Here is a 15,001-nt window from a genome sequence, read left to right as displayed (position 1 = left end):
GGACCGAATTTATAAATCAAATGTAAGAATTTAACAGGAAAGATGATGCATACATTTAATACGATTTAAAAAAAATGGCCTTTATAAAATTAAATAACGCCCTGGGGTGAATATCACAAATATGCAGATTTAAGTCAGCCGATGTAAAAGCTGACAGAACACTGATGAGAATATTACTACAGAATCCATATATGTATACCACCAATTTATTTTAATTTGATTAAATTAATGTTTAAGTTGATATTTACAAGAAATATTGTAACTGTTACTAACTTTTAACTGCTGTAAAAAGCACCTTATTTTTTTAAAGTGTTTGCAAACCATATGTTATTGCACTTTTTTTTTTGCACAATTTTGCGCATACTGCGATTAATCGCGATTAATCACAGAAAAAAATCACGCGATTAATCGCAATTAAACATTATTGTTGCCCAGCACTACTATTGAGTTAAACTATTCTAAAATGAATATCAAACAAAAACCATAACAAGTTATACAGTGTAATTACAAATTAACAAATGCTATCTAACAAGAAAACCTTTTACAAAATCTTATTGGCTAGCCAGAAGATTTTATTACATCCATGGCATGCCCAAAGGAGCTGTTTTATATTATTAAAACAGCTTTAATTATTATTAACAGGTCCTGACCCTAAGCACATGCTCTACACTTCACCAAATTGATAACCTCCAAAAACACACACTTTTAAATACTAACATTAAACATGAATAAGTCTCTCCATTTTCTCATTTTATTAAAAAAGCATAAAATAGCACTTTATTTAAACATTTACTCTCCGAATTTAGCCCCTTTGCAAAGCATTATGGGAAGTGAATGTTTGGGTTACATGATTGAAACGTGTTATTTGAAAATAAAAACATCAAGAAGCAGTTACATTTGAACCAGAAACCTGATATATCTTTTGTTAAATCAAGATGAGTTACTTAAATAAAGTGAACATCATCATGCAATCATTTTTTTGAGTGTCCCCAACACTGCGGGCGATATGACAGAGGAGAAAGCCTTCGCCTCTCGTTCGTTTGTATTCCACAAGCCTGCCGCCACCTGTGTCGATTAAACGGCATGAAGTGTGTGTGTGTGTGTGTGTGTGTGTGTGTGTGTGTGTGTGTGTGTGTGGAGATCCAGTCGTGGAATATCAAGGGAAATTTCATGCCTGCTGCTTTTTCCGTCAGGGTAAAACAGCCTCGTATTAGCGCTCGTTCCTCCCTGAAGACCTTACACAGCCAACCTGCAAACCAGGAGAATTATTTGAAAATGTATTATAATCAATATTGTTCATTGATGATAATCTGATAGATTAGATGAGAAGTCAATCAATCAATCAGCTTTATTTATATTGCGCTTTTACAGTGCCGATTGTTTTAAAGCAGCTTCACAGTGTCAAACAGGACAATATTGCAACAAAATTAGATTTGTCTGTACAGTCGTTCTGGAGAACACAGTGATGCTATCAGCTTATTTTAATTTATCATAGAGCGACAATGTTGGCAGATCAGTATTATAGTTTATAGAATTAAATAAGACCTAATTAATTAATTTTATTTGTATATTTAGTTGAATAATGGATTATATTTTAGTGTCCCCAACTGAGCAAGCCAAGCCAAAGGCGACCAAAGGAACCGAAACTCCATCAGGGCATGATGCACTCTAAAAAATGCTGGGTTAAAAACAACCCAAGTTGGATTGTAAATCGAAAAACCCAGAAATTGGGTTGTTTAAATGGGCTGATTGGGTTCAAACAATTCAATTTCTGGGTTTGTCCATTTTCAACCCAACTTGGGTTGTTTTAACCCAGCATTTTTAAGATTGTGGAGAAAAATAAACCCTGGGAAAAACCAGGCTCAGTTCTCCTCTGGCCTATTAACACACAGTGTATGATTATTATTCTGGCAACCTTACAGGTCAGAAATCATATTAGATCGGAATATTTGAAAGTTCTGGGTATCACGCAGGTTTATTTCAATCTAGAAAAATGCTGGGTTAAAAACAACCCAAGTTGGGTTGTAAATGGACAAACCCAGAAATTGGGTTGTTTGAATGGGTCCATTCAATGGGTTCAAACAACACAATTTCTGGGTTTGTCCATTTTCAACCCAACTTGGGTTGTTTTTATCCCAGCATTTTTTAGAGTGTTAGGATGGCGTGTCGATTACACGAGATTATGAATATAAGATTCAGTGTTTGTAGACATTGTGGTTGAAATGTGTTGTCTCCGCTCATTGAGAACCTGAAAGCCTCAGCTCAGGCAGTTCTCAGGAGAGTATATGGTGTTATTCCGTCAGTTTTGTGGTGCCGCCTACAGTATGTAGGTCAGGTGGTTATTAATGGAGGACAGACCTCACTGGTCGAGCAGATGTGTCCCAGTAGCACAGTTTGAGCGGCCGATGGTTGGCTTTCCTTTTCCCAGTGATCCGGATAAGCTGAAGGATGTTTGGCAGGACGGGAGTCTGAAACAGATGGCTCTAAGATTTAAAAACTTGAAATGTTGTTTGGTAACACTTTATTTTAAGGTTCAGTAACTATTAACTAGTGTCTTATTATCATGCATATTAATAGGATATTGTCTGTTTATTAGTACTGATAAAGCTCATATTAATGCCTTATTCTGCATGAGCTTATTCTACAGCCCTTAATCCGACACGATACCTAAACTTAAATGCTACAAAAACTACCTTACTAACTATTAATAAGCAGTAAATTAGGAGTTTATTGAGGCAAAAGTCATTTGTTAATAGTGAATGTGTTCCCCGTACTAAAGTGTTACCATGTTGCTTTTGCAGACAATTTTAATAGACAAATTCTATTAAAATAAAAACTGAAAGTATAAAAATGTGTGCTGTCAAATCGATTAATCGCATCCAAAATAAAAGTTTGTTTACATAATATATATATATATATATGTGTGTGTGTGTGTGTGTGTGTGTGTGTGTGTGTGTGTGTACTGTGTGTAATTATTAAGACCTGGGACCATTTTGGGGATTTCCACCTGAATTGGCCTACCCAAATTGAAAAGCCTCCCATACATATATTTACAAATTTTTATAGATACCGTTAATCGCGGTTCATTTATTTGGCAGATATACAAAAAATATTATAATAGTATATATATATGTTTTTTTTTTAAACACTGCTACTAACACACCACTCCTGCATGCTGCTTTCAGAAAGAAATGCATTATTCATTGTGTCTTCTTTAAAAGCAGTGAACTATACTGTGTATGTATAGTGTTGTGTCAGTATGTGCGATAGTGTGTGATTTTGACCACAGCAAGTTCTCGTTAGTCGGTCCTGCTGTGTAAATGTGAACACAGACTCGTGATGGTGTCCTATTTCATCTCCATCCATAATTCATAACACTCAAATGTCATTTTTTGGGCAGTTGCAAATGGGTTATGAATTTGTTAGGGTCTTACACAACTGCATCTCAAGAAAGGCATCTTGTTTTAGAGATACTTTTACTGGAAAACAAGTCAAAAATGTTTTTAGTTCCTGCTGGTATTTTCATTTCTGTTTTCATTTAGCCTGACGTGGTCAGACTAGCCTAGAAATCTAGACGCACCCTAGCGGCAGCAAATCTAATCTGCCCGCGAGTGTCGTCTAGCAACTCTCAATACCCATCTGAGCTGTAAACGCCTAACTCTTGCCGGGCCAATCACATCGTGTATAGAGTCGGTGGGCGGGGCCATAATGACACCAGAGTTGCGTTTGCGTGCTTCTAGTAAACACAAACAGCTTTGAGCGCGACTCTGAAAGACTTTGAGTTAAGCTTTTCTCTGAGAAAAGAACAAAGAACGGCACTGAAGTCATTCTTAAGAAGGGCAGATGTGTTCGGAGTTTAGCCGACCGGATACGGCGAATGTTTAATCAGTCAGCGAGCTCCGCTTCACCTTCATTGCTCTGGTTGGTGTAGGCTAGCGCTATCATATCGCGTGCAGAGGGAGTTTGAACGACAACCGTTTATCCGCCCCTCGGATTGAGCTGTCAATGGTGAGTTTCCAGATCAAACATCTTGATGTGGGTCTGGCTTGTCAGGCTATGGTCATGCTCAGCTCTAGTCAGAATATGAGTCTGATGCGCCATTGGGCTGTGATTATGAGGCGTGTTTCAACCCAACCAGGAAAGACCTCAATTGGACAGACCGACAGCCAATCAGAGCAGCGGAGTGACGCATTGTCAAATGTCAACAGACAGAGCTCAACTACTGTGTTGCCAAGTCTGTTTTTTTCAAGTCTGGTTGAAACGACTATTATGTGATATATAGACTCATGAGTGCGAATTTTAGCAGCAACCTTGCTAAAATAACAAACATTTTACCCCCCAAACACCATTTTTTCCCGGAAAACCCCCTGAGAAGCTATTGTTTAGGGCTTGTAGTTGGCAGGTTTTGTTGTGAAAACTTGGCAACCCTGTCTGCACGCGCGCTGGAATAAACGATCTTTGCCGGTGTTGTAAAAAAATAAAAGAATTTAATGATACACAGAGTACTTACCCAACATGATCATCATTTCTGAGAGAACTAGTGAAGGTGATGCAGATACGAACAAGCTCTCCGTTTAGGATTCGAACAAATATAATCCAAGCGCTTTTGATGACGTGATGATTACGGTACTGTTGATCATCTGTCCGTCATCGGCTAAAGCCTGCCCTGATGATTTCATTGGTCAGTTTCTGTTGATCATCTGTCCGTCATCGTCTAAAGCCCGCCCTGATGATCTCATTGGTCAGTTTCTGTTGATCATCTGTCCGTCATCGTCTAAAGCCCGCCCTGATGATCTCATTGGTCCGAACAGTTTCTGTTGATCATCTGTCCATCATCGGCCTAAAGCCTGATGATCTCATTGGTCAGTTTCTGTTGATCATCTGTCCATCATCGTCTAAAGCCCGCCCTGATGATCTCATTGGTCCGAACAGTTTCTGTTCGGGGATAATTACTCCTCTGTGGAGCGAGGCCAGACCGAACCGCCCGACCTAAAAAATGTGTGGGCGGGGCTAAGTTCTGCTGGCATTCAGGCTAGTTTTCATTAGTTTCTGCGGGTGAAGTTGGAGCAGCTCTGTGACTGTATTGATTGATCCTCTCTCTCTCTCTCTCTCTCTCTCTCTCTCTCTCTCTCTCTCTCTCTCTCTCTCTCTCTCTCTCTCTCTCTCTCATTAGGAAGAGCGGAGGTGTTTCTGGATCTCTCCAAAGGTTAGAGGGGCTGTCTGTGTTTGTAATACAGTCTGAATTGAGCTCTAGTTAGTTATTCATGACATGTGTCCACGGCTAAAGAGCGTGCGATCCTCCAGGGGGAAGAAAAGAGTTTTGTACTTCAGCAGCCCAGTAATAACCAGAGAAAAAAGGCTTTACATAGATTTGACATATATTTGCTTCTTACACTGGAGATAATTTCTGAAATGTCCTCCCAAAGCTTCTTAAGGATCCAACTTCTCTGCTTAAAAGACCAGCTTTAGAAGTTACATCTCCATTTTTTGTTCCGACAGGTTTGTGCTGGTTTGGATCAAAAATGCTGGACTATGCTATATAAGTAAAATAAACCTCTGTCATCATTTGTGACCCTGGGCGACAAAACCAGTCATAAGGGTCATATGTTTGACATTAAGATTTATAAATCATCTGAAAGCTGAATAAATAAGCGTTCCATTGATGTCTGGTTTGATAGGATAACATTTGGCCGAGATTCAACTATTTGAAAATCTGGAATATGAGGGTGCAAACAAATCTAAATATTGAGAAAATCTCTTTTAAAGTTGTCCAAATTAAGTCCTTAGCAATGCATATTACTACTAATAATACATTTTTTTATATATATATTTATGCTTGTAAATTTACAAAATATCTTCATGAAACATGATCTTAATATCCTAATGATTTTTGGCATACAATAAAAATGGATAATCTCTTAATAATTATAATAATAATACGTTTTTTTTAATAGCGCCTTTCCCATACTCAAGGTCGCTATACACAAAATATACATACACAAAATAGACATACATACACAATATAGGACATAAACATACAAATATACAGAGAAGAAAAGCAATTCTAAGCAGAAAAAGATTGGAAAAACTGTAAGAAAAGATATGTTTTTAGTTGAGACTTGAAGGAGGATATAGTAACAGTGTCGCGTAGAGAACAGGGGAGAAAATTCCAGAGTTTTGGGGCCACAGCACTGAACGAATGATTGAATGATTCAATGACTCACTCTTTAAGACTTCACTTGTTTCATTACTGGATGAATCAGCGTTTTTGAACAAATCTCTTGAATGAATCATTCAGTGACTTGCTCATAAAGTGGCTTTCCTGCTTAAAAGACCAGCTTAGAATTTAATTTCCTTTTTTCATTCAGATAGGAGTGTGCCGATTTGGATCAAAAATGCTGGTGGCTGAAGCTAGGACTATATAAGCAAATTAAACCTCTGTCGTCATTTGTGACCACAAAACCAGTCATAAGGGTCAAATTTTTTTAATTGAGATGCATACACCATACAAAAGCTAAATAAATAAGCTTTCCAATGATGTCTGGTTTGTTAGGATAGGACAACATTTGAATATCTGTAATCTGAGGGTGCAAAAAAAGCGAAATATTGAGAAAATCTCCTTTAAAGTTGTCCAGATGAAGTCCTTAGCAATGCATAATACTACTAATAATATATTTTTTATATATTTACTGTAGGAAATTTACCAAATATCTTCATGGAACATGATCTTAATATCCTAATGATTTTTGGCATAAAAGAAAACTTGATAATTTTGACCTATACAATGCATTCCCACAAATATACCCGTGAGACGCAGGACTGGTTTCGTGCTCCAGGGCACATTTATGAACAGAAACCCATCGAAATGGTCAAAATTTCACACAGGTTTGGAGTAAATGATGACAGAAATGGTCATTTTTGCTTGAACTATCCCTTTAAAAAGATGCGTCTCATCTGAATTGTTTCTTGAAATGCATGATCTTTCTTCATGTGTGGATCCTTATTATATAACATAATCATGCTATCTGTCATCGAGCGTACAGATATAATCCCATCAGCATCTCAACACGACAGCGCTGGGATTATGAATCAGAGATGAGAATAAATCCTCACTCATTTATACATGGTGACGGCGAACGGATACGCAACAGTTTTTTATCTTTCTCTCTTGGGTTCAATCAATTAATCCTTTTATTCAGCAATGATGCGTCTAATTAAACATTAAAGGTATTTCTAATGTTATGAAATATTTCTTTTTTAAATACATGCTGTTTTGAATGAATGATTCAATGACTCGCTCATAAAGACTTCACTCGTTTCATTACTGGATGAATCAGCGTTTTTGAACAAATTTCTTGAATGAATGATTCAATGACTCGCTCATAAAGACTTCACTCGTTTCATTACTGGATGAATCAGCGTTTTTGAACAAATTTCTTGAATGAATGATTCAATGACTCGCTCATAAAGACTTCACTCGTTTCATTACTGGATGAATCAGTGTTTTTGAACAAATTTCTTGAATGAATGATTCAATGACTCGCTCATAAAGACTTCACTCGTTTCATTACTGGATGAATCAGCGTTTTTGAACAAATTTCTTGAATGAATGATTCAATGACTCGCTCATAAAGACTTCACTCATTTCATTACTGGATGAATCAGCGTTTTTGAACAAATTTCTTGAATGAATGATTCAATGACTCGCTCATAAAGACTTCACTCGTTTCATTACTGGATGAATCAGTGTTTTTGAACAAATCTCTTGAATGAATGATTCAATGACTCGCTCATAAAGACTTCACTCGTTTCATCACTGGATGAATCAGCGTTTTTGAGCAAATCTCTTGATTGAATGATTCAATGACTCGCTCATAAAGACTTCACTCATTTCATTACTGGATGAATCAGCGTTTTTGAACAAATTTCTTGAATGAATGATTCAATGACTCGCTCATAAAGACTTCACTCATTTCATTACTGGATGAATCAGCGTTTTGAACGAATCTCTTGATTGAATGATTCAATGACTCACTCATTAAGACCACTCATTTTATTACTGGATGAATGCAGCATTTTGAATGAATCTCTTGATGATCGTTCTAGACTTATTCAATGTCATCTTTAATCAAAATGCATCACGTTACTGGAGCAGAATAGGTGGCAATGCCATATTTTTGTTGAGATGGAAGAGACCTTCACCCATCACATTTGTGATGGTCTGTTTTCTCATTCATTCGGCTTCACTCGCTTATTTGTCCTTCTTGGAGAATGTTCTATTACAGGAGAGGGAGAGAGAGAGAGAGAGAGAGAGAGAGAGAGAGAGAGAGAGAGAGAGAGAGAGAGAGAGAGAGAGAGAGAGAGAGAGATGTATTGTTGTTTTCCGCATCACAGACGCTGAGGGTCAGGTGGATCGAGCCGGAAATAAGCTGTCAACAGCTTTCACCTGTCCGCTGATTGATCTCTCTATCAGTTTCTCTCTCAATGCTCATTTCACATGACAATGCTCTCGTTCTCCCTTTGGCTCGCCTCCATCTGTCTCTCCTCATCATCCTTTATTATGACTTCAAATGAGAGAAGAGACATACACGTCATGCCTACTAAACACAAGCAGCCGGGATTGAGAACACAGCAGTGCTTATAGTCATCAAGATGATGTAAATGTTTACTGATATTCCAGTCCCTCCAGGATTTCGCGATTTTTTTGATGATTTTTGCGATCAAAATTACTGATTTTGTGGTGGTAATTTTCAGAAATTTGCGGAAAATGATTAGGATAATCAAAAAAATTATTATTATACCGCATTTGCCATAGTGTCATATGTATTATGTTAGATGCACAATAGTCATACACGACAATAGAACAAACAAAATGCACAAATCTTGTTAATTTTGGTATTGTACAAAAAAAGGCTAGCCCAGTGGTGTACTTAAATAACATGATCGCTTAGGGTGGGAAATATCTGGGAAAAATAATTCCCAGCAATAAGCAATATCCTAATATAAAAAGTTCTCAAATAATTAATTAATCAAATAAATAGTCAGCAATAAAATAAGAATTATTAAACAAATGATAGGTGGACAAATAAATACAAAATAAAGATACAGATACAAACAGTGCTTTTTAAAGTCATTTTTTAAACCAATTGTTATTTGATGGCTAGCCTATGGGCTATATTTGGTTGCTTTCACGTTAAAGATTACTGCCTACAGTAATACACAGACTCAATACTGTCACATGCCTCAAACCTACAGTCTAAAAAAATTGGTGCTATTTGGCACTAAAAGTGGTTCCTGGCTTGTAATCATAGGGTAACCACTTTTGGTGCCAAATAGCACCATATCTTTAAAGGTGCTCTACAGCACCTTTGTCAAATGGTGATGCAGAACCCATAAGAGGTGCCGTATCGCAGTTTATTTCTTCCTCAATAATGGTGCTAAACGGCACCAACAGTAGTTCTTTGGTGTGTAAAGAACCTTTAAAGAGGCTTGAAAGGCTCTTTGTACGGCAGTGGTGTTCGCACCTTTACCATCCCAAAGAACCACTGAAGAACCACAGAAGAACCACACAGGGGCTTAACAGGTTCTGGATATGGTAATGGTGCTATATAGCACCTCAGTCATCCCAAAGAACCACTGAAGAACCACTAAAGAACTACTGAATCACTAAGATTTGGTGCTATACAGCACTTAAAGTGGTTCCCCTATGATTACAAGCCAAAGAACCACTTTTAGTACTATATAGCACCGTTTTTTTAAGAGTGTATTTACTCAAGACACCACCAAGACGGACATTTAGGAATAATCAAGAGTGTATTTGATTTTGATTGTTCAAGGCCATTTGGCTCAAATAGAACAGATCTGAATACTATCATACTATCATACTTTTATTTGGTCATTCATCCATCTTGAGTAATCAATTCACCCAGTCCATGACACTTATGCGAGACGACATGTGAGAAAGATTCGCTTTCACAAAAGACCACTAACTGCGAATGCAACTGTATTCTCATGAAAACAATTAAATAAAATAGAGATGGTTCAATTAGATAGTCATTGTTTTTTGTGATTTTAAATAATTTTTTGTGATTATTTTGCGGTGAAATGTAGCCTGACGTGGCCATACTCAACTCCAATCAGAATACGAGTCTGATGCTCATTGGGCTGTGATTATAGGGCGTGTTTCAACCCAACCAGGAAAGATCTCAATTGGACAGACCTATAGCCAATCAGAGCAGCCGAGCGACGTATTGTCATTCAAATGTCAACAGAGCTCAACTGCACTGTGTTGCCAAGTCCGCGTTTTATCCGCGGGTTGTTTTCCATGTCCGAGGGTTGAAGCGACAAAACACATTTTATCCCCCAAACGTAATTTTTTTCCAGGGTTAGGGTTAGGTTTAGCAATTTGCAATAGAATCGCCCGACCTAAAAATGTTGTGGGCGGGGCTAAGTTCGGCTGGCATCCAGGCTAGGTGAGTGACTAATTGACCCTTCGCTAAGCCACACCCGAAAACCACCACAGGCCAATCTTGGCTTAGCAACCGTAACTAGGTGCGGAAGGTCTGTCAAGCTTTTGAGCGAGGGAAACATGCCGATGCAAATCTGTGCGTATGGATTGTGCAAATCTGATGCCTATCCTAAAAGTTTGGACAGATGGTGTATTTTTTTTCCTTCCCCAAAACGTAAAACGGAAGGTTAGAAATACCAGCCTTGAATCAAGCAGTGTGTGTGAGACCCCATTCACAACTAACGTTAAATGTCGTCAGGATTAACAAAAACACCTACGTTTGCTTCAACAAACTGAAAATACATGAGGTTTTTGACTGATGCAAGTTATTACATATGATGCAGTATATAGACTATAAAAAGAACTGTCTTAGCTTTATTTATTAGTTTTGTATTGTAGTTTTGTTTAGACAAAATGTGTGCAAATTAAGACCTTCATCATAAGGATTGTTGCAGTGGCTGTGTTTATAATATTAATAAAACCCATCATGTTTGAGAGAGTGGCTTTCTGTTATAAGGTTTCAGTAAATGTGTGGTTTTTGATGAATGGCTCAGGTCAGAATCTCAGGCTAGTGCCAGGTCGGAGTAGATTATAGACACACGACACGTGAGCAGTAGCCCGGCGCGCTAAATATAACGTTAATCCGGAGAATCATTGCAAAGTTTTCAGGCTAATGTCTTGTGTTTATTCCACAAGATTTATTGATAAGTTGTTTGATTTATAATTATTCGATTATTTTCTCATTTTACTTACCCTGTTGTGCATGAACATACATATGAGGCAGCTGCTGATTGCGCTGAGACCATAGGCTTTAGCTTCAATTTTATTAAAATTATTCTGTAATCGGTTGCATATATATCCCGCAAATACATACTGCAGTCCCTTTTTTCTTACTCTCTCAGATATTTCCCCTGTTCGCCAGAAATGACTAATTATCTCCTCGGAAATGTCTGACACCGGCACATACATACTGTAATAGACGTGCCAGGCGCGAAAGCTTGACAGGCGTAGCAACAGTAACTACGGGGGGGCGGGGCTTAGCGAAGGGTCAATTATGCAGGATCTACTAATACTACTAATATTACTAATAGACTAATATTCACTAAAAACCCTCATGTGGTTCCAAACATGTTTGACTTAATTTCATACTCTTATAAATGATTTTTCGATCTTCACATCTCACATTGTCGGCCCGAGCACAGATGGTGTGAGGACCCTATTGTAATCGCTCAGTCTATTCTTCATCTCCAAAATGAATCGCATGTTTAAGGGCCTAAACGTGCTCGAAAACTTACGAAACTTTGCACACGCGTCAGAAATTGTGAAGATTTACGTCTGATATGAGAATCAGAATTAGGCGTGGCAAAATGGCTCGATAGCGCCACCTTTAAAATGTAAATTAAACAGTATTCGCGCTGCATTTTACGTACGAGTATGAAATTCAGTAGAGACGTAACAGCCCAATACCAACAAAAAAAAAACCTGGTTGTAAAGTCTGAAAACCAACAGGAAGTGAGATATTTTGAATTTTCTCTGCAAAATGTTTGCAGTTTGTACCATTTCCAGACATTGTACTTTAACAAACTCCTCCCTAATATTTAACCAGAACAACATTACATTTGGTCAGTCTAATCTAAAGGCCTTGGTGATGTTAAATTGCGAAGATCTTGAGTTTTCCCTGGAGGGCCGGTCTGTGGCGGCCTCACAAATTTCAATGTTTCACCAAGAAACGGGAAGTTGTTGTAACTATCCGATCTGCCCCAAACTTCACATGTTTGATAAGAGTCCTGAAGACATCTATATGCTAATATTCAGTTACAGTCATAGCGCCACCTGCTGGCAACAGGAAATGCCATGATTTCTATTGCAATTCACTCCCAGAAACTCATTTAAATATACCATGAAGTCCCAAACATGTTAGAAACACATTAAATCAAGCAACACTTGGCTAAGTGCTAATGTATGTGAATAATGCCACAAAACAGGAAGTTGTTGTAGCTCAGGCATGCAATGTTCAGTCTGCCTAAACTTCACATATTTGTAATAGTCCTGACCTGAAGACATCTACATGCCAATGTTCAGTTATAGTCAAAGCGCCACCTTATGGCAGTAGGAAATGTGGCCTATATTTTTTATTAAATGCATGTCGCCCACTATTCGCGGGTGACATTGACCCCGGGTGCAAGGGCCCTTTCATCGCTGCTTGCAGCTTTATTTCCGTGCTGTCATTGGGGTGTACCCTAAGGCATGGGCGTAGATTACGCGGGGGACGCGGGGGACGTGTCCCCCTCACTTTTAATAAAATGTATTTTCGTCCCCCGCACTTTTACTGGGTCTCACCGATCCTAGTCGACCCGCTCCGAGCGGGATCCGAACCGGCGTTACCTGCGCGGGGGCGGGCAAGTTAACAGGGACGCTAAAAACGGGCAAGTGTATTTACATAGAAACCAATGTGAATACATCAAGATTTAAATTCAGAGACGAAAAATAATCTATGCATGACCTGTCATTTTATTCGCATCTAAATATGAGGAGGGCGCTCTCACGGAATGTCAAACGTGGATTCGTAGAGGTAATATCCAGTCACGCTGGAGCTGCAGCTGAAGGAAAACAATCGTTATGAGTGATGAAACGTGACGACGACAATCAGACGAGTGCAACAATATATGCTTTGTGTGTGTTTTTCAAGTCATCTCAATGTAGGCTATTTATTGACAATAAAGTATAGGCCATCATATGAATAATTCAGTTTTTAATGTTAAGTATATTCTGCTCACCAAGGCTGCATTTATGTAATCAAAAATAGTTACTATTTTTGTACAAACAGTACTATTTTGAAATATTATTACAAACTAAAACAGCTTTTTTCCTATGTGAATATATAGCAATGTATTCCTGTGATCAAAGCTGAATTTATCATCATTCCTCCAGTCTTCAGTGTCACATGATCCTTCACTAATCATTCTCAGATGAGGATTTCATAATCAAGAAACATTTATGATTATTATCTGTGTTGAAAACAGTTGTGCTGCTTAAAAATGTTGTGGAAACCATGATAGCCTACATGTTATTTTTCAGGATTCTTTAATGAATAGAAAGTTCAAAGGATAGCATTTATTTGCATTCATTAAATAAATTATCTTTTGTAATATAAAAAATATCACTTGTGATCAATTTAATGCATGTCTGATCAACAAAAGTATTAATTTCTCTCTTTTTTAATTTTTCCACAAATGTTTAGATGGTTTCCACAAGAATTAAGCATCACCATGAGCAGCACAACTGATAATAATCATAAATGTGTGTTGATCATCAGATCCTCATATGAGAATGATTAGTGAAGGATCACTGAAGACTGGAGTAATGATGATAAATTCAGCTTTGATCCCAGGAATAAATCACACTTTACTATATCTTCACATAGAGAACAGCATGGTTTACATTAGAATATATATTTTTTTACATTGCATAAAATATATGGAGTCTTAATGCACAAGTGTTTGTAGGCTAGTATATAAACCAATCATAAAATTGGCACAAAAAATAGGAGAATAATATTATAAATATTAATTAGTGGTTATTGTTCTGCAGTGTATTTGATATCTTGCCCAATTAAAAGCAAGAGATGCGATAAATTATATTGGTCCAAAAAAATACAAATAATTTCTGTCCCCCTCACTTCTGAAAAGATGGCTACGCCCCTACCCTAAGGTACAAGTGAGACGCAGGACTGGTTTCGTGCTCCAGGGCACATTTATGAACAGAAACCCATTGAAACGGTCAAAATATCATACAGGTTTGGAGTAAATGATGACAGAAATGGTCATTTTTGCTAAGTGAAAAGGTACATCTTCACCCCTAAATGGTACATATTAGTACCTTAAAAGGTACCCTAAACCTACCCATCACACATACATACACACACACACACTGCCCCTAAACCTACCCATCACACACACACACACACACACACACACACACACACACACACACACACACACACACACACACACACACACACACACACACACACACACACACACACACAGCCCCTGCCCCTAAACCTACCCATCACACATACACACACATACACTGCCCCTAAACCTATCCATCACACATACATACACACACACACACACACACACACACATACACACACACACACACACACACACACACACACACACACACACACACACACACACACACACACACACACACACACTGCCCCTGCCCCTAAACCTACCCATCACACATACAAACACACACACACTGCCCCTAAACCTACCCAACACACACACACACACACACACACACACACACACACACACGCATTTTTACTTTTTAAAAAAAACTCCTCCTGTGTGATTTATAAGCATTTTGAAAAGTGGGGACATGGGGTAATGTCCTGATATGTCACCATTTTCTGTAATACCTGTGTCATACACATGTTATTATACACATTTTTGTCCTGATATGTCACAAAAACAAGCA

General features: G+C 38.0%; 1 protein-coding gene across 4 annotated transcripts in view; it reads left to right on the top strand.

Moving 5' to 3' along the window:
- srrm3 (serine/arginine repetitive matrix 3) overlaps positions 1-15,001 on the top strand; it is a 184,428-nt gene that overhangs the window by 66,090 nt on the left and 103,337 nt on the right. Inside the window, exon 2 of one of the 4 annotated variants that reach the window (XM_067439710.1) lies at positions 5,174-5,206. The exons of the other annotated variants lie outside the window; for them this stretch is intronic. The gene's annotated coding sequence lies outside the window, so the exon portion shown is untranslated. The remainder of the gene's footprint in view (positions 1-5,173; positions 5,207-15,001) is intronic. 4 annotated transcript variants of the gene reach the window in all.

Source organism: Pseudorasbora parva, chromosome 3 (assembly GCF_024679245.1).
Source record: "Pseudorasbora parva isolate DD20220531a chromosome 3, ASM2467924v1, whole genome shotgun sequence".
Lineage (NCBI taxonomy): Eukaryota > Metazoa > Chordata > Actinopteri > Cypriniformes > Gobionidae > Pseudorasbora > Pseudorasbora parva.
The sequence above is the reverse complement of the archived record's forward strand: the minus strand, read 5'-3'. Positions and strand labels throughout refer to the sequence as shown.